The following is a 20,042-nucleotide window of genomic DNA, read 5'->3' as shown; positions in this document are numbered from 1 at the left end:
CTAGACCCCCCTATACTGTCCAGAAGGACAAGGCTCTCTATTTGTCCCTACCAGCCAGTCAGTAAAACAGCTCACTTTTCCAATTCAGGCATGATCAAATGGCAGTTTCAGGTGTACTATCCAGTCCAACTGGTGAATCTGAGCATTTTGAGGCAATGTTACAACTGCCTCATGTACACAGACATCCCTCTCCTCCTACCACCAAACACTAATATATGCAAGAGATGCAATTATACAGCCAAACTGGAGGCAAAGCTCTCTCAACCCAAGACTGGAACTGACAGTCAAGAGGAGAAGGGAAATACTTACAACACACCACCAGTCTCACATAGACCTACTAAACCAACACCGGCAAATAACACACATAAATACACAAAAACATACTCGGAGGCTCTAAATAAAAATCTGCAAAAGCAACAGAGACCTCTAAAGCAGACACCCAAGCAACATCCACACCTCATCACAAACCATGATACACATACTTCACATAAACAGTGTGCCACGCAAACACAGCCCTTAAGGCAGAATAACATACCCAACAAACTAGTAATAGGCGACTCTATAGTCAGGCACACTGATGTCCCACTAACTAGGCTGTACAAGGAGAAAGTTAGCCTTAACAAGTACAACTATGACTCTGTCATTGTCCATGTTGGTGTGAATGACCTGAGACGTACCTCCCTGGACTACATGAAAAGAGACATGGAAGAGCTCTCTGGCCACATAGCTCAGGCCAGTATGACCCTGACCCTGAGTAGCATCCTGCCCTCACCAAGCATGATGCCACAGTATAAAGAAAATATTATCAATTTCAACAATTGACTAGGTTTCTGGTGTCATTCAAAGGGGATCCAGTATCTGTCTGCCTGGGATGACATGTTCGACAAGCCACGTTGCTTCACAGGAGGTGGCTTGCATCTGTCACCCTTAGGCTTTTTAATACTGGCCAAGGCTTTTGCCACCCCCATAGTTCCCTTTTTAGGCAAGGCTCAAAAGACAAACCCACCACTGTAAATAGCACAAGTAACCAAAAACTGAGGGTAATGCTACTCAACGCCAGAAGTCTAAACCTCAAAATGCATGCACTCGAGGCACTCCTCAATACGGAGAACCTTGATATCTGTGCAGTAGCAGAAACCTGGTTTAAGGCTCCAGAGAGCACCCCAGCACTTCCAGGCTATATCTCATACCATACTTTTCGGCCACAGAACCCGGACCGAAACACAAAAGGGGGGGTGTATCGGATAGCCACACCTCCAGGTTAGTGGCACAGCACAATGCCTCAGAGATCATCAATGTGCCACTAACAACGGGCAAAGCTACAATTCAAATTGTAGCTTGCTACAGATCATCCACCATGACCCAGGTCCCCCATTCTGTGTTTCTGGAGACACTGGAAAATATGAATGTCCTACCAAATGCCCTAATACTGGGTGATTTTAAATTACCCAAACATTAACTGAGAGAACTACTCAAGTACTAACTCTTTACCAAATGCTTCCTAGAATTTATAAACTCGAATGCCCTGGATCAACTGGTCAACACCCCCACCAGAGGTGACAACATATTGGACCTGGTCATCACCAACATGGGTGGCTGGTGTTCCGCACTGGAGGTCAACCCCTCGCTGGTTAGATCAGACCATAGACTAATCACTCTGGATATCCACATTTCGCCCCCACCCCTAATAAAGGAAACTACTGTGAAAAAAATTTCAAAAGCAAACTTCACATTACTTAAGACCGAGGTGGAAAGGTTCACAGCCCCCATGCTAAAGTACAACACTGTCCAAGCTGCTGAATCCCTTACAAAGGCACTCTATGAGCACCTGCAAGAATGCATGGATCGTGATATCCCAAGCAAAACCAAGACTCACTCCTCCAAGAAAAGGAAACCAGTCTGGTAGACCCCTGCCATAAAGCAAGCTATACAATAGAAGGAGGAAACTAGTACAGAAAAGAGTAAAATCCCAAGAAGGAAAGACATCCCTGATCAGTATCAGCAAGAAACTACGATCCTTCATAAAATCATCCAAGGCTAGCTTTGAAAGAAAAATTGCCAAGGACTCCAAAGATAACCACAAAGCGTTCTTTAGCTATGTCAAAAACCTAAGTGGAAACTCTCAGATCTGCTCTGAGTTAGTGCAGAATGGCACAAAAAACACTGAACCGACTGATATTGCCAACATTCTGGCAGACAGGTTTAGTGCAAACTTCACCCCCATTTTACCCTCTAAAGGGCCCATAACCATACCAGAAGAATGTAGAGCCCTGGCAATCACTGACACACAGGTTAAAACAGCCCTACCCAAAGCCAAAAACACAGCTTCAATGGGACCGGACGGTGACCCAGGCTGTGTCTTACATGAGTTCCAAAATGAACTAACCCCTCACCTAAACACACTGATCAAACTCCGTCTCTCTACAGGCAATGTACCCATAGAGTGGTGCACAGCAATAGTTATCCCACTCCACAAAGGTGGAGCCACAATGGACCCTGGGAACGATCACCCTATAAGTCTGACTAGTCTGGTCTGCAAGGCTATGGAGCGCATCATTATGAAACTCATTAACAGAGACACTGGGAACCTCCAAACGTTGGACCCTACCCAGTTTGGCATTATTAAGAGAAGATCATGCCTCCTAAGCCTGGTGGACTTCTTTGAGACAGTTACGAAGGCTTTAGATGAGGGAAAGGAGGTCCACATAGCCTACTTAGACCACGCAAAGGCTTTCAACACCATTCCCCATTCTGGTATTATAGACAAGCTCACCAGCCTGAACATAAAACCCTACGTCACGAGATGGGCTGCCAACTGGCTCACAGATAGAACCCACACGGTGAGAGTTGCAGGCTCTAGGTCCGATTCTAAACTGGTTACAAGTGGCATCCCCCAGGGCTCAGCCCTGGGACCCCTCCTGTTTGGTATATACTTCTCAGAGGTACAGGCAAGTACAGGAGGACTATGGCTGACCAAGTTCACAGAAGACTGCAAACTGTGGGCGATAATTGACCCTCCAGCTGATACAGACATCCTCCAGAAGGGTCTCACTGAGACGGATACCTGGTGTCAAAATCATGGCCTCAAGCTAAATGCCAAAAAGTGCATAGTCATTCCCTTTGGAAAAAACAAAGTACCCGTGAACTACCACATATGTGGTAGTCCTCGAAAATACAGAAAATGTAATAAGGGATCTGAGGGACCCAAGTAGATAGTAATCTCTCCTTTGATAATCATATTGCCAAGCTGGTTGAAAAATCCTTCTTTGTGACCCACCTAATCACAAAAGGGTTCACATCTAGAACACAAGAGGTTATTGTGCCCCTCTACTCATCACTCATCAAACCCATCATAGAGTACAACGCCCCATTTGGGATGTACCTTACAAGACACCTGCAACAGCTGGAAAGACCACAGAAGCACCTCACCAAGAGGATTACTGGCCTCAAACAGATGCCCTATGCAGCCCGACTGAAGAAACTCCAGCTGTACTCGGTTGCATACTGCTTACTCAGAGGTGATCTCTGCCTGGCATACAAGGCCATGTCCAACCCAGAATTGATGGACATGCTCCACCTAAAACAAAAGAAATCCCAGAGAGCCACACACTCTAGGGATTTAAACTTCACCACAACGATAAATAGGACATGCTGGAGGGATAGATTCCTGTCCCAGAGACTCCCCATGCTTTGGAACACAATTCCAATCTACATTAGGCAGAGCCCCTCACTAATACTCAAGAGAAACCTTGATGAGTGTATGAGAAACAGAAAATTTACCCCAGGGATCACTGCAGTGGCTCTGCTGGACAGAGGCACAGGGAACTCATCTAAGGGGATGGCGAAAGCCAACACATTCTGGCTAGGCTTATAGATGCCCTTGGGCAGATAGCCTAGTACTTACCTATGAACCTATGTCATCCCAGGCAGACATATACTAGATCTTCTTAGAATGACACCAGAAACTTAGCCAATTGTTGAAATCAATCATTTTCTGCTTGTATTGTGGTATCATTCTGGGTGATGGTAGGATGCTGCTCAGGGCTAGGGTCATACCTGCCTGGGCTACATAATCCAAGAGCTCCTCCATGTCTCTTTTCATGTAGTCCAGGGAGGTACATCTCAGGTCATTCACACCCACATGTACAATGACAGAGTCATATTTGTACCTGTTGTTGAGGGACCTGACTGCATGCATTATGTGGTGGGTCCTGGCGCCTGACAGGCAGCTGACTGTTACTTTCTCCTTATTCAACCTAGTGAGTGGGACATCAGTGTGTCTCACTTGAGTCACCTATAACTAATGCATTGGGCATGTTATTTTGACTTAGGGACTTTGGTTGAGTGGCACACTGTTTAGGAGAGTTCTGTGTCTTGTGATTAGTGTGTGTTGTGGTGGTGGAGTGCATTTGTGCCTTGGAGGTCACTGCTGTTTGGGTAGATTTTTATTGAGAGCCTCTGTGAAGGTGGGTGTTTGGTTTGTGTTTTTATGTGAAGGCAGTGCTGGTGTGTATTCTGGAGGGCTATGTCTTCCATGTGGTGTGGTGCAAGTGTTGACCTTCTCCTCTTGACCAGCTATTCTGGTCTTGGCTAGAGAATGTGTGGCTTCCGATTTGGATATGTAAGTGCATCTCTCACAAGTCTGAGTGTTAGGAGGTAAGAGGAGAAGGTTGTCAGTGTACATGAGGCAGTTTCTACATTGCCTCAGGATGCTCAAGTTCACCAGGATAATAGGAGAAAGCACAGGGAACTGACCTTTAGACATGCCTGGAGGAGTGGGCATTAATAATAAGTACTGACGCTGTTTCCTTGTAGAAAATTTAGTGCTGGAAGCACTTTTTTGTGCTACAATAATCACTACAAGAAGTCTGGTAAAGTGTTAGACTAATAAGATAGTAAAAGTCCAGGAGAGGAGAGAACTAGTAGATCTAAGGGAAAAATTGAAGGGCAGACTTTGGCACTGCTCAGAAGCTTACAAACTGTCTTGGATACAGCAAACCTGTATCTGGACTAGACTAGTTAGAGGAAAGGTGTGAAACAAGTGCAAACACAGGCTTTTAAACCAGAAAGTTGAAATAGATAGAAAAACTGCCCAAACGGCCAATAAACTACAATTTCTGGGCCAGAAACCACTCCTCTTGTGGTAGGTAGACTACCTAGTGCTTACCACTCCCACTAATAAGCTAGAAGGTGTCCCTCCAACATAGAAAGGCTTGGTGGGCTCAGAAGCTTACATACAGTCCTGGATACCGCAAATCTGTATCTGGACTAGACTAGTTACAGGAAAGGTGGGAAACAAGCACAAACGTGGGCTTTTAAATCAGAAAGTTGAAAGAGATGGAAGAACTGCCCAAATGGCCAATAAACTACAATTTATGGGCCAGAACCCACTCCTGTTGTGGTAGGTAGGCTACCTAATGCTTACTACTCCCACCGAAAAGTTAAAAGGCTTCCCTCCAACACAAAAAGGCTTGGCAAGCTCAGAAGCTTACATACAGCCCTGGATACAGGAAATCTGGACTAGACTAGTTACAGGAAAGGTAGGAGCCAAGCTTAGAATTTAGAATTTATTTTTTTACAGAAAAGCAGCTAAAACAGCACTAAAAACATTTCAAGTGCAGTGCAAGCTAGCACACTTGAGTATGTCACAGTATTAAAGCAAATACAGTTTAAATAAATGCAATTTATTCAAAATGTATTCTGAACTGAATTCAATTATTGTTTTTTCAACCCGGAACAGTTAGTGCCAAAAAATATACTTATCAGCTAAGAAGCACACTCAGTCAGAACACAGGAAGACATTAGCAAAGTTTGGTTACTGTTTTCTCTTTGCTTTTGCAGGGGGCAAGCCCCCTCCATCCCCCTTGTGGGGGGTGGCACCCTCCTCACTCCCACTACTTCAATATACCAACTCTGAGATCGTACTACATTGAAGAAGAGGGACAAGCACAATTACATGAATACATTTCCAGAGGATATACACAAGAGAAATAAAGTGCTTAAGTAATATAATTTTAAAACTACCTTACTTTAGAAAGATTCCAATGCCATAAGGCATAGGGAAATTTCCTACAAGTGAAATTATAGGCCTGCATCACTTAATTACTGAAACTAGTCAACAATCAATGTATGCATGATGTCACTGGCAAATCTGCATGGCATGCCAGTCATTCATCATTTGCATGCCACATCACAGCCATTAAGGTTGTCAATCACTCTGGCCATGCCCATCCCTGCATGAAATGGCCAGTGAGCCAGTACAGTACAACAAAGTCTTAAGTACTACAGTTAGATATACAGATTGGGAAAAGGTTTCCTAGTCTCAGACATGCTACAGAAGTGAGAAAGTTTAGTTTTTTTGGTTGAAAATGCCTCTTTAAGTATTTTTACATTCCATCAAGACTCTGTAGAATGCATCAGAGTCATAGCTCTCAACCAGTCAGGGACAAATTTCAACAGAATCAGGGACAAATCTAGAATAAATCAGGGGCAATCAGGGAAATTTTTAAAATATTAGTGCTATTAACTTGAGACTGACAGAATCAGACCATATGAATTACTATACATTTTCTGAAGTTGTTGTCTTTCGGCTTTTCCCGGTTAGGGGTCACCACAGCGGAACTCCGGTCCGCTAATGATTGGCAGTAGATTTTCTGAAGTAAAAGACATCTATAACACTTAATTATCATCATCCACCACCTTTCCTCCAAAAGTCACTAGTTTTAGGAGGGACTAAGAGGGACAGAGCTAAAATATGAGTCAAAATCAGGGACATTTGAGAGGTATGATTAGAGTTGTTAATTCATCTGTTAGGGATGTGATACTGACTTAACAGGGTAACTTTTTACATGCCTTTTGGCAATGCCCTAAATTAGAACAAATTAAGGGTGAAATATAGAACCTGTCTAGTGTTATTTAGCCTGTTACAGAGATAATCACGGTTTCTTTCCGAATAGTTAAGTTAGATAAACTAGAAAGGACAAGGAAAAAGGCAAGGGCGTTATTGAGTTTATTTATAGTTGTGAAGAAACCAGTTGTCAGAAGGTGGAAAGGAAAGGAATAGCTAACACAAGAAGACATCATGCAAATTATGCAGGCGTTAAAGGAAATGGAACTTTTACCAGCAAATGTCAAGGTAAGAGAAAAATATTCAAACAAATGCCTTGGTAGATGGAACTAAGTCATGAATAATAATTTTAAGGTGATTATATATGCTATATTGTAAATGTTTATATAGTCGTTTTTAAAGTTTTTATATAGTGTAAATCCTCTCATCCAAATAGATGTAAGTCATTAGAAGGTACATAGTGTTCCAAATGAATGTTTCCTTTTGATGTATGTTATTATTACTCGATTTATAGCTACAAGAAAAGTGCATATTGTAATGTTGTTTGTAAAGTAGTTATATCAATAAAGCTAAGTTTAAAAATGTATATAATGCCATTACTGTACCTTTGTCCATGCAGAAATCCAAAAGCCATATTTTTGGGTAAAAGCATGTTATACTTCTGTATAAAGTTAGACACAACGTGTAAAATAGCTTTTCAAGAATTTTTTGGGAAGGTTAATAGAATGGAAATGGGTCTGAATCACTGATGCAGGAGAATGTGAGAATTTTAACATGGTTTGCTCTAATATAAGTATCATAGTGTTGTTACAAAGGCATAGAATATAGAAATGAAGAAATGGGTAGATCAGATGATTATGGCATAATTTAATAAACCAAGGATGGATTCAATCTCAACCAGGTAGTGACTCATCAGATGTCTGGTCTGAGATTTTTTTCAATTTCTTATGTTGTTATCACTGAAAATGGAAAGGTTGTGAACCGAGATGGTTATATTAGGAGACAGGAAGTATAGCTGTGATGAAAGGGGTGGCGGACAACTCGGAAAATTCTTTTAGAAAGTTTGTTGATGAAAGGGTGTCCTTAGATTACTTAACGCTAACTTCCTCCATTTGATCTTTGTTTGTGGGCTAACCAGTTATTTGGTTTAGTAATTTCCATTAATGCTTGGGGCAACCTTTGTGGGAGGTTTGCTACAAAAAAAGCATTATGTCTTCTGATATTCTTTCGTGTTAGGTTCTTTGAATTAACACATTTGTCTCCAGCAGTGGTGCTTGTGGAATTTTTCCATTCTTGTCAGGCAGTTCCCCAAGTTTTAATCAGGGCTTTTAATTATTTGGTAATATAAAAACTGGGTTTGATTGTGTACATCTTGTAGATGACAGGAAATTGTTACACCTGTATGTATATCAGTTTTTCTGTCAACATTTTGGCAGTCTCTTTTGGGTTATTGGTCCTTATGACGGTGGATCAATCAATAGAATCTAGCTGTGTTTCCCAAGCAGCTATTGTTTACTTAAAATTTCTGGGCCAGAAGGTGGTATGTTTAGGAGGAGTTTTTATTTATTGGTATTAAAATATGAGAAATGTATAAGTGAGAGCTCCTTAAGCATTGGAGTGACTATATCTGAGGTGTGATTTGGGAAATTTGTAGTTACCTGTGAAAGGTTTTGGTCAATAAATAAATGATTGATTCTGTGTCTGTTGGGATCTAGGAGGTTGGTATTAATGTCCCATAGAATACTAATATTTTATGTGGTTTGGAAGACTATAGTAATTGAAGTATTCAGGTTTAAATTTGTGAATGGTTACAACCTAAGGAAAGTAGACAATGGCTAAGTGAATAGATTGTCTGAAGGTTGATTTAAAATGCATAGTGAACCAGTTTGGGTCATGGACATTGGCAGCGCTACAACGAAAATTTGTAATGAGGCTTTGTTAAGTAATAATATGCAAACAGCAGTTCTATTACCAGGATGGGCAACAAATGTACATTTGTAACCAGTGAAGTGGTATTTAAGATCAGGAGAACTATCTTTAGCCTTTATTCAATGATACCTGCAATGTCCGGATGGTACATTTTGATCAAGATGTTTAGGTTTTTTCTAGCTTGTTTTGTATGATGCTAAAATTTAGTAGGTTAAGTTTGAATGGTAATAGAGTTGGTGTTGTCATATGAAAGAAATATTGCTTTTTAGTAGGAAGGTCCATAAAGTGAAAGAAGTAAATCATGAGTGTGTTTTATGTTGTCCTTTAGAAGAAGGCAGTAAAGTATGGGTATTAATTTTATTATTTATTTAGGAAATGTCAACTTACAAGTATGTTCTATACCACTTTATTGTTTGTTTGCTTATTGATGTAAATCCATGAGGTAATAATGACAGCTGAGGTTGTGTATGTATTATGATATGCATGTGTGCAGATTGTAGGGGTTGTAGTAATAGTAGGCCAAAATGGCAGATTGTGGTGGATGAGTGTATAAATAAGATGGATGTGAATGAAGAGTAATTCAGTTTCCGGGAACTGTTTCTTGGAAGATAAATAAAGACAGATACTGTTATATAAATAAATAAAATGCATGTAATTATAGACATTTCTAATGCTCCTCTCTGTTGATGATAGCCTGGTTTTTGTACTGAAGGAGTATAGGTATGTTGTATTTGTAGAGGGGGTTTAACAAGTGAAGGCAACTGGTCTGGTTGGTTCTGAAATAGTAGTGGATAGGTAACTATAAAGAAAATGAGGTGGGTGTGGAGCGGATAAATATTAGGGTAGGGAAGTGCATCAAACTCCAGTGAAGTGAGGCAAAATGGAACAGGCAAAGCATAAGTCAGTGATCAAACAGTAAAAGGTAAGTAACTGCTGTTCATATCTCAGAAATAAAAGACCAATAAGGGGCCATGAATTATAAAATTATATTTTTATTGTCTAAATGACTAAAATGAACTGGAGGTTGGAAACCACAAAAGCCAGACAAAAACAATGGATGATCAAAGAATTAAAAACTTTATTCAGACTCAGGGGCGATGTTTGGACTTATTGGAAGTGATTCTACACCCCATTCCCACACCAGAAAATAAGCAGCATTTGAGATTCTTCAGACTAGCCAAAAATCTACTAGAAAACACAAGGCTTTATTCCTCCAGTTCTCCTAAAAATCCCTAATAAACAACAGAAACAATTCTGCTACTCAGTTAATCTAGTCACTGGACACTGTCCCTACATCAACCCATTAACAGACAATACAGTTCCCTATTCTTAAGGAAACCTCTCAGCAACAGATTTTTTTAGGGTCCCCAAATTCCTGGCATGATCTTTTCATAATCAACATCAAAACCTCTGCACCACCCTTCACATCCAAACTTTCCTTCAAAGAAATTACTTCAAGCAGTATTAAATAAACAAAATTACAACTCTCGTCAAACACCCCAAAGGGGCAGACTGACTACACCCCTGGTATAATCTGCCTTTGTAAAAAAATATCTTTTACCTTTTAAGACCATTTACAAATTATACCTTACACTAAACATCATACATGATCCTTGGAAACAATATATCAAATCTTGTCTCTAAAATTCCCAAGCTAATCTTAACAAGTGGCTTCAGACCTATTTCCAATCTTCCAACCCTAGGCACATTTTTTGAAAAAAAAAAAACACATGCATTTACAACTCTTTGAATAGCTACAAAACAATAGACTACTGTTTCATAGCCAAAATGGTCTCTGGTCAGGGCAAAACACCATGACTGCCTTATACACTCTTACAGATGATATCCTCCAAACATGGGAAAGGCAATACAGCAAGTTCTTTCATTGATATGACTAAAGCCTTAGACCTTATACACTACTCTATTCTGTATAATTCACTTTCCAATCTGGTAAACACAGCCAAGGTCTCCTCGTTTCAGGACTTCCTAACAAATAGAAAATTACTGTACAAATCACTTCTCCCCCTCCCCTGGGAAAGGTGTCCCCAAGGATCCATTCTTTCACCACTACTTTTTTCTGTTTATAAATAACTTGCCAGCAGATGTACTACATTCCCCTTAATCCTATATGCAGATAATATTGATCTACAGCTCTAACATTTCAATCAAAATAATTTAAAACGATCTAGCAGAAGACATACAGCAATTAAATACATCATTAATTAACAAGCAACTCATCCCAAACACACATGAGCATACACATGTGTGTGCATACACACGCACAAACAGATACAAAATAATCATTTTCAGAACCCAATAAAAGCTTCCACTGTACCCCCTTACTGGACAATGCTCCATAACAATAAAACTTCATTAGAAATAATTCAACATTTTAGATACCTTGGAGTCTGTTTCAATCAGCATTTTAATTCCTAAATACCGGGTCTATATTACAACAGTGAATGCTTTAAATAGTGAACACTGTATAATAGACCCTAAAATATTGAAATGGCAAAATGCCGAAAACACTGAACAGCAATTTTTTTCCAAGGGAAAAAAAAAAATCACTGCTCCATAACAAAAAAAAAAAAAAAACCACAAACGCAAAATAAAGTGAGGGGTTTCTCCCCCCACACACCCCCTACTTAAATATACCAACTCTGCGATTGCACCGCAGTAGAGGAAATGGCAAAGTCCTGAAAACGTCCCAGTGATTTTTTTCCACTGGGAAAAAATTGCTGTTCCTTGTTTTCAGGATTTCAACGTTTCAATTAAAAAGGTTCAATTAAACAGAGTTCGCTATTTTAAGCATTCACTGATTTAATAGGGAACCTAAATACCATGTAGAAATAACCAAATCAAAAATCAACCCACTCCTTTTCTGGACCTAGAAAGTTTCAGTTGATATCTTTGAATATGATTTTGTTAAAAAATAAAAATATTTGGCAAATTGGAATTTGTGGTCCAGCTAGAGTAGTACAGGCTACCTTTAATTGCTTCTTCTTCAAAAAAACAGCTTCCAAATCCTACAAACTTCACCAACAACATATGTAGAATCTATCACTTGAAAAGAATACTGGTAGAAAGCAAAGCTCAATGGCTTCAACGACTCACAGGATTAAAGATCTAAGGTCATTCATCTTTAAACTGGAAAATCTAGAATCATTTATATTCTTTGCAGGTTGACTCAGTGTAGCTCAAACTATAACCTCAGGTAACTTTCCTTCACTGTTATCTGGTTTCTATATGTCCAGAGTCAAACTACATTGTTCAGACCAGGGCTTTTCTGTGATAACACCCTAAATGTGGGGAATTGGGATCAGTCTCAGAGATGAAACAGACTACCTCCTACCCTAGAACTTGTATCAAAATCCTTTTCAAAGACGCCAGCTGAACCTGCTTCACACACAGTGCCATAATTTAATACATATCCACAACACTTGACTGGCACTCTTCCTCAAAAAAATATGCTCTGTGAATATTAAATATCCCACTGGTGTTCAGTCTCCAACATGAGTGAAATATTTCCAACCTTTGGAAAATTCTACCCCCCCATTTTTTTTCTTTTTTTCTTACCTTCTCCTTTCTTTCTTCTTATATACATCTCTCACTTTTTCATAGTTTCATAGTTTAGTACTAGACTATCTGCCCTGGGGCATTTGTAAGCCTAGCCATAGTGATGTGGCTTTTGCCACCCCATGAAATGGTACAAAAATGTACAGAATAAATTTAGAATACTGTGCCTCTGTCTAGTAGTGACACAATGAAGGTCCCCTTATATAATAGAATTAGTTTACTGTGCCCCTGTCTAGCAGTGACACAGATGTGACCCCTGGGGTAAACTTATGATCTCCCATCCACTCATCAAGATTTCTCTTGAAGAGAGTCAGTGAGGGCTCTGCCTAATATGAACTGGGATCTTGTTCCAAAGCATGGGAAGCCTCTGGGTTATGAATCTATCCCTCCAGCATGTCCTATTCATACTTGTGCCGAGGTTTAAGTCTTTAGCTCTCGTGGTCCTGATGGATTTGGATTTTTTGAGGTGGAGCATGTCCATCAGATCCTGATTGGACATGGCCTTGTACGTCAGGCAGAGATCACCTCTGAGCAAGCGGTATGCTACTGAATAGAGCTGAAGTTTCTTTAGTCTGGCAGAATAAGACATATGTTGGAGACCCTTGATCCTCTTGGTGAGGTACTTTTGTGGTCTCTCCAGCTGTTGCAAATGCCGGGTGAGGTACATACCAAATGGGGCATTATACTCAATCATGGGTCTGATGAGGGAGGAGTATAGGGGTACAATGACATCCTTGGATCTGGATGTAAATCCCTTCATGATGAGGTGTGCAAGGTAGAATGTTTTTCTAACCACTTTGGCAATGTGGGTGTCAAATGAGAGGTCACTGTCGACTTGGGTCCCTAGGTCTCTGATTACTTTTTCTGTACTCAGTGGGTTGCTGTCTATGTGATAATTTGTGGGTACTTTGTTTTTCCCAAAGGGGATGACTATACATTTTTTGACATTTAGTTTAAGGCCGTGACTAGGGCACCAGTTGTCCGTTTCTGTGAGGCCTTTTTGTAGGATGTATGTGTCTGCTGGTGTATCGACTATGGTGCCTAGTTTGCAGTCATCTGCGAACTTTGTCAGCCACAACCCTCCCATGTTTGCTTTAACATCTGAGAAATAAATGCTGAACAAGAGGGGTCCCAGGACAGATCCCTGTGGGACACCACTTGTGACTGGCTTTGAGTCTGACATTGCTCCAGCGATTTTAACTTTATGGGTTCTGTCCTTTAGCCAGTTTGCAACCCATCTAGTGACATAAGGGTTTACGTTTAAGCTGTTGAGCTTATCTATGATGCCTGAGTGGGGTATTGTGTTGAAGGCCTTAGCCAAGTCCAGGTAGGCTGTATGGACTGCTTTGCCCTCATCAATGGCTCTAGTGACTGTTTCAAAAAGTCAACCAGGTTCAAAAGGCAGGATCTGCCCTTTACAAAGCCGAACTGGGTGGGGTCAAGTGTCTGTAGGTCCCCTATGTCTCTGTTTATGAGTTCCATAATGATTCTTTCCATAGCTTTGCAGACCAGGCTGGTTAAGCTTATGGGGCGGTAGTTCCCAGGGTCTGTAGAGGTACCCCCTTTGTGGAGTGGGACCACTGTTGCTGTACGCCAGTGTTCAGGTACATATCCTGTAATAAGGCTAAGGTTAAATAGCATTTTTATGTGCGGGTTTAGCTCCTCTTGAGTTCACGTAGCACGCAACCCGGGATACCGTCAGGTCCCATTGATGCTGTGTTTTTAGCTTTGTTTAGGGCGGTTCTCACTTGGACATCTGAGATGACAGGGAGATTACATTCAGCTGGGATAAGTATTTCTTCTTTTGGGGGTGAGGGAGGTGAGAAATTTGCACTGAACCTGTCAGCCAGAATGTTGGCAATATCTGTGGGTTCAGTGTATTTTTTGTTGTTGTGAACTAACTCTGAGCATATCTGAGGGTTTCCGCCCAGGTTTCTAACATAGCTGAAGAAGGCTTTGTGGTTTTCTTTAGTGTCCTTAGCGATTTTTCTCTGAAAGTTGGCCTTGGATGTTTTTATGAGAGAACGTAGTTTTCTGCTAATGTTGATCAGAGATGTCTTCCCTTTATGGGATTTTGCAGTAGCTTCCTTCTTTTGCTATACAATTTGTTAATGGCTGAGGTCCACCAGACAGGACGCTTGCCTTTGGTGGAGAGGGACTTGGATTTATTTGGGATTGCATGATCCATGCATTTTTGGAGATGTCCATAGAAAGCATTTGTGAAGGATTCGGCATTATGGGATGTGATATCCACTGGCTCAGTGGGCTTAAAGGATACCATCTCAGTCTTAAGAAGAGTGAAGTCTGCTTTTGAGAAGTTTTTCACTGTGGTCTTTTGTGCTGGGGGTGGAGGTGGGATATGTATATCCAGGGTGATTAGTTTGTGGTCAGATCTCACTAGTGAGGGGTATACCAACAGTGTGGAGCATTTTGTCCCCATGTTTGTGATGATCAGGTCTAGTATATTATCTCTCCTAGTGGGAGAGGTGACTAGTTGTTCCAGTGCATTTGAATTTATGAATTCCAGGAACCTTTGGGCTAGGGTATTAGGGCTAGAATAATGTACCCAATCTATGTTTGGGTAGTTGAAGTCTCCCAGTATGATGGTATTTTGTGATACATTCATATCCTCCAATGTCTTCAGGAAGGCTGAGTGGGGTTCCTGAGATTGGGAGGGTGGTCTGTAACATGCCACCAGTTGTATAGCAGTTTTGCCTATGGTTAGTTGCACCTGTATGGTCTCTGATGCTTCATGTGTTGCTACTAACCTGGAGGTGTGGGTGTCCTTGATGAATATGGACACTCCCCCTCCCTTTGTGGTTCGGCCCGGGTTTTGGGGCCGAAAAGCATGATACGAGGTATAGCCTGATAGCGCTGGGGTGCTCTCAGGAGCCTTGAACCAGGTTTCAGTTACTGCACAGACGTCGATGTTCTCCATGCTGAGGAGTGCATCGATTGCCTGCATCTTGAGATTTAGACTTCTGGCGTTGAGCAGCATTACCCTTAGTTTTTTTCCATTTTGGTTTTCTAAGGAGGTGGGTTTGTCTTTTGAGCCTTGCCTAAAAAAGGCACTATGGGGTGGCAAGAGCCTTAGCCAATATCCGGAAGCCCAGTGGTGACAGGTGTAAGCCATCCCTTGCGAAGCAGCGTGGCTTGTCCAACATGTCATCCCAGGCAGACAGACATTGGATCCCCTTAGAATGACACTAGTACTTGAGCCAATTATTAAAGCTGATCATCTTGTCTTTGTATTGTGGCATCATTCTTGGTGAGGGCAAGATGCTGCTCAGGGTCAGGGTCATACCAGCCTGGGCTACATAATCGGAGAGCTCCTCTATGTCTCTTTTCATGTAGTCCAGGGAGGTACGTCTCAGGTCATTCACACCAGCATGGACAATGATGGAGTCATATTTGTACTTGCTTTGGAGTGACTTGAGTGTGTGTGTTATGTGGCGGATCCTAGCTCCCGATAGGCAGCTCACCCTCTCCTTGTTCAGCCTGGTCAGTGGGACATCAGTGTGTCTGACTATAGAGTCACCTATTACTAGTGTATCAGGCATGGTGTTTAGCCTTAAGGGCTGTGATTGATTGGTTGACACACGGATTTAATGAAGTATGTGTTGCATCTGTTTTGTTTTGAGGTGGTGGATTTTTGGATGTCTGCTTTGGGAGCCTCTGTTGTTTTGGTAAGTTTTTTATTAGAGCCTCCGAGTATGTCTTTGTGTTTTTATGTGTTTGGTTTGCAGTTGTGGTAGGATTGTTGTGTGGTTACCATCTCCTCCTGTCTGGTCATGCCAGCCCTGAGTTGAGAGAGTTCAGCCTCCAGTTTGGCTATATAGTTGCATCTCTCACATGTATTTGTGTTTGTTGGGAGGAGGAGAGGGTTGTCTGTGTACATGAGACAATTGTAGCATTGTCTCAAGATACCCAGATTAACCAGCTGAACTGAAGAGGACGCCAGTAATCTACCACTCGACATGCTAGAACAGTATAAGGGAGTGCTGTGCCTTTAAGGGCGGTAGGTAGATGTAGTGCTTTACTTAGTACGAGAGTGCTTACGTAGTAGAGAAGTATTGAGAACAAGTGCTAGGCTTATAATATATTCTATCTTTGTAAACATTATTATGTTCACAGATTTTCCTTTGCTGCATGCTTTGTGAAACTATATGATATTTGTATATAATTATTATAATGCAGTGTAATCAAACATCTACTTCTGACTAAAATATATGACCTATCTTGTTTTTTTTGGTTACAGTCTGAGCCTGAAAATGGTACATTTTCATCAGTGCTCTATCCCAGTTAACAAATTTTAATAAATAAAATAAATAAATTAAAACTAGAGAAGAGTTTACTATTGTGCTATTGATGTTAGCACATGTAGCAAACTGAAAAATGTTACAGTTCAGACTAAGGGAATGTCAAGTCAATAGTAATGTCTGAGGGATCCAATTTAGTGGTTGAACATAATAGAAAGACTTTGAAATAAGCACATCTGCAGAGAAATAAACCAACAGATATGGTTATATTAATTTAGTCAGTCACATGGAAATAGGATACTAGAAAAATGGCTCCTTAATTTGAATAGGTCAGCACAAAGGGAAATTGTGCCTCTTCTTATTCCTTTTCCTTGGGTTAACAGATCTGTTTTCTGTTGTGAAACTCCATTACATTCGAACAACGCAATGAGGTGCACGGAGAGGGTAAGCAGTGGAGAGACACACTAAAGTGGTCTCTCCACCACTGTGGTGTAAAATACAGAAAGCTCTAACTAACAGACAGAAATGAGAGGTTGAATACAATAACAGAATAAAAACATTATATGTTCTATAGTGCGAGGAAGCTAAGATGGTCGATAACTGCATTAAAAAAACAGCCCTACTGTTCTCCAGCAGAATACACTACTCCAGTGTTACTACAATTTACAAACACACATTGACATTTTGTCACCGTGTAAGTCAATTATAGTTTAACATCCATTGAGCTGGTACACTAGAAAAGTGAAAACTCAGCAACAGAGTTATAACAAACCTTATAACAGTGCAAAGTAACATCAGGTAATCCACAGAATGAGAAAACAGTAAAATGAGCAGGCACTTGTGAGCTAAAGCTAGCTACTGGAGTGGAAACTTTTTTAAGTCAGGACTTACTAGGAAGGCAAACGTGATCCTTGCAAAACTGTTTCTGTGCAATTCTCCTACCCCTTGTACAATACTGCATCTAACACAACAAGGACAGAGGTATGTGGAGAATCCAGAAGACACCAGCTAGCGTACAAAGAAAAACAATGAAATAGGTTAGTACCTCCAGCTCATATCAGGGATATCTTACTGGTAATGTTGATGTTGGATATGTTCTGTATACATGGCTAATGACACTCATGAAAACCACACATCACAGCAAATAATGTACATAACTCCACACTGTTGTAGACATACCATTGTCAAACGTGTTCAAGTGACAAAGGTGCATTTCAACTGCTTATAAGCCTCTACTGGCATTCTTCACCATGATCCATATGCTAGATATTTACATGTGTAATGTTATAACATACTGTTACGCAAACAGATATAGCAGGGTATTACCAGCAGAGGAGAGGATCTATGAGAACAAGCAGCAGGGGGAGGCCTGGTAAGGAAGTGCAGGAGATCCCAGCTGCTGGGAATGAAAATGCAAGGTGTAGGCAGGTGCTGTATGCCATGGTACTGGCTAAGAGAAAGCATCTGGTTCACAACTATGGTGCAGATTAGACACAGCAAAGTGTATCTGTGATGCATACAGTACTATAACCAGGCTATGCTAAACTGTGCATGGACTGGTCACAATGTGCATCAGACATAAGCTATCTTGGCAACAGAGTAATGAGGACAGGGCAGTTGTCATCATATGCACAAGAAGTAAGTACTACAGTGCCAGATATTAGTACCAGGTACCAAGGGGCTAATGATGAAGGTGTGCATGTATGCCATGGCCTGGTAAGTGGTGTGCTTGGAAGATTCTACAGGGATGAGTGCTGTCTCCACTGTGGAGCTGGTGTACAAAGGTGGGTGGGGTTGGCCATGTGTGTGTGTACATAGCCCCACAGATACTGCTGCACTCTATATGTTTCTGTGGGACAGTTTTTGGGTGCCCTCAGATGAGATAAGCACTGACCATGCACTCGTGTGATCTATGGCTGCCAAAGAGGGCAGTGTGCTTTGGGAGTGGGAATGTTGGGCCATGTCTCAAGGATGTCCACCCTGTGAGCCCTGTATGTATGTGTATGCATGGTGGACCACAGTGGCATTGAAAGTGGTAGTAGGTATAGAGGATGTGGTGCTACAGAACTATTTGCTCCCACACCATCCCATGTTGGGTTCTAGACTGGAGGCAGAAGGGAGAACGAATGGCTATGTTAGCAGTGCTAGCCTTGGAATGTGACAGCACAAGACCTTGCATATGGCAGCACACAAGCCCCTGTAGGATATATGTTGTCCTCCAGGCAGCTTTAAAAATGCCACTTAAATAGGTGAAGCTCTCACTGATATCATCACATAGCCCCATAAATTACAGTGATCAGCTGTGCATTGGCCATGGTTCCATTAGCCTTTGCCTGTGTGACTGCCCTGCACATCTATTGTGGAATAGCCATGGAGATACTCAACACAGGTGTGGCAGGAAGCAGGTCATTACCAGCCACTGGCATGCTACTCCAAACTGTTGTCCCCACACTCATTAGAGCTGCCAGTCCCCAGAGTTGCCTGGGAATAGGGGATGAGGGTATACTCTGGGCTATCATGTCTCCCAATTCCTGTCCTAATCTTGGCACCCAGGACTGAAGGATGGGTTGCACAGGTAATGAAGCTGTGTCAGCAGAAGGGGAGAGTGGTATGTCTACTACAGTACCTATGCTTGACAATAGTAATGTGGCTGCAGGAACAGTTTTTATATGTTACTTTACATACCATTCCGAAGGGGTGTAACCAAAGTATTCATACCCTATTTGCCTCTATTGCATATAGTTAATACTCATCTTTTTTAACCTTAGATGGTCAAAGTAATTAAGTTAACATTAACTTTATTTCATTTGACACATATGTCCTTCACTATTTGTTCCTGTTTTCATTTTAGGAGACCCGATTTAGCTAGCGTACAAGATGTGTAGTTACTTGTGCTTTGCATTACGACCACACAAAGACAGACTAATGTTATTTATGTCACCTGTCTTTTTAATAGGGTTTGAAAAATGTGTTTTGTTTTAAACAATTTTAGACACTTGTTTCTCCTTTGATGCTGCTCCTTTAATCAACTTTGTTGAGATTATGGAGATGACGTCAATTGGCGCCACCCTGTATGTTTTAAATGTATGAGCTTTTCAGCCCTCCACTTGCTGATGAAGCTTCCGGTCTTCTGGAGGCGAAAACGCTTTCTTTTATATTAAATAAATTTGCGTTTCTGCTACAATCATTCTGGCTGCAGTGGTGAACCATTTTTTGATTCCGTTTTGTTTTTCCTGTGCTTCAATTCGTTTGTATGATGTCTGGTGCACCATCGAGTCCAGTAACGCCGAGCTTGTTTGGTACTTCTAGTACCATTACTGAGAGTCCTCATGACCAAACTAATATGAAAGTGCTGTTGTTGGCACTTTCACAGCGCCTGGATTGTATTAATTTAAGGCTTGACAACATCGAAAGGAGAAGTGGCGATAACG

The sequence above is a fragment of the Protopterus annectens genome, chromosome 2.part2 (assembly GCF_019279795.1).
Source record: "Protopterus annectens isolate FY-2018-M chromosome 2.part2, PAN1.0, whole genome shotgun sequence".
In the NCBI taxonomy this organism is placed as follows: Eukaryota; Metazoa; Chordata; order Ceratodontiformes; family Protopteridae; genus Protopterus; species Protopterus annectens.
This window is presented reverse-complemented; position numbering follows the sequence as displayed.